Source organism: Nematolebias whitei, chromosome 21, assembly GCF_014905685.2.
Source record: "Nematolebias whitei isolate Nwh7 chromosome 21, NemWhi1, whole genome shotgun sequence".
NCBI lineage: Eukaryota > Metazoa > Chordata > Actinopteri > Cyprinodontiformes > Rivulidae > Nematolebias > Nematolebias whitei.
The window spans coordinates 14,384,368-14,386,170 of NC_056518.1; positions in this window are offsets into that span (position 1 = coordinate 14,384,368).

Genomic DNA, 1,803 nt, shown 5'->3' on the forward strand with positions numbered 1-1,803 from the left:
TACTCGAGTAATCGACAGGTCGATTCCTAGGACATCTATCGAGCTTTTAAATTTCACGTCAAGTATTCGCAGTGACGTCATTGTGTCACGTAATCCGCATCGGGCTACTTGTAAATGCTACCAAATGACTTAGCGGAGCAGGCCCAGTCTTGGCAAACAGGTAGAAATATATATGTAATTCAATTCAGTTTATTTATATAGCGCCAAATCACAACAAAGTTGTCTTAGGGCACTTTACAGAAACATTCACATAAAAGCCAATTAGTAAAGTTCTCTAAGGAATCAGCAGACAAGTTGAATCTTGGCTTCGTTGCAGTCTCCCATCCTGAGCAAACACAGTGGCAACAGTGGAAAGGAAAAACTCCCTTTTAAAAGTAAGAAACCTCCAGCAGAACCAGGCTCAGGACAAGCGACCGTCTGTTTTGACTGGCTGGTTGAGAGGACAGGAAGGAGAAACAGACGAACACAGAATGGTAGGTCCAGGTATAGATCCAGATGTACCTGAAAGACAAAAAAACACATGTTAAGGATAGAAAAAATAATTACAAATACAAAACAGGTTGAGCAGAGTAAGTAAAGACAGTAGCAGAGTGAAAAGTGTGGTCAGTTTGTCCTCCAGCAGTCTAAGCCTATAGCAGCATAACTAAAGGACAGCTCAGGAAACCCAAGCCGACCCTAACTATAGGATTTAGGAAAAAGGAAAGTCTTAAGCCTAGTTTTAAAACTGGACAATGTGTCAGCCTCATGGACAGAGATTGGAAGTTGGTTCCACAAGAGAGGAGCCTGATAACACAAAGATCTGCCTCCCATTCTGTTTTTGTAAATTCTAGGAACCACGAGTAAACCTGCAGCCTGAGAGCGAAGTGCTCTGTTAGGAAAATATGGAACAATAAGATCTGTAATATAAGATGGAGCTAGGTTGTTGAGAGCTTTGTAGGTTAGAAGTAAGATTTTGAATTCAATTCTGGATTTGACAGGGAGCCAATGGAGAGAAACTAAAACTGGAGAGATATGATCTCTCCTATTAACTCCAGTTAAGACTCTGGCAGCAGCATTTTGGATCAACTGAAGACGTTTTAAAGAAGTATTTGGACATCCAGATAATAAACCATTGCAATAATCCAGTCTAGATGTGACAAATGCATGGACCAGTTTTTCTGCATCATTTTTAGATAAGATGTTTCTAATCTTTGTGATATTACGCAGGTGGAAGAAGGCAGTTCTGGTAACGTTTTTAATGTGGGGGATAAAAGACATGTCCTGATCAAAAATAACACCAAGATTTTTAACATTAGAGCTGGAGGACAGATTAATGCCATCTAAGGAGGGAGAAAGACTGAATAATTCATTCCTGAGGTGCTCAGGTCCAAAAACTAAAACCTCAGTCTTGTCTGTGTTCAACAGGAGAAAATTAAGGGTCATCCAGGTTTTTATGTCTTTAAGACATGCTTGTAGTCTTAAGTAGCAGATTGGATTCATTGGGTTTAATGGACAAATATAATTGTGTGTCATCAACATAACAATGAAAATTTATCCCATGCTGTTTAATAATTTTCCCTAATGGAAGCATATATAAAGTAAAGAGTATTGGCCCAAGCACTGAGCCCTGAGGAACTACATGACTAACTTTGGTGTATGAAGAAGATTTATTATTTACATTTACAAACTGGAATCTATCAGATAGATATGATTTAAACCATTTTAGAGCTGCTCCTGTAATCCCAATATCATATTCAAGCCTCTGTAGTAAAATATTGTGATCAACTGTATCAAATGCAGCACTGAGGTCTAACAGGACCAGTA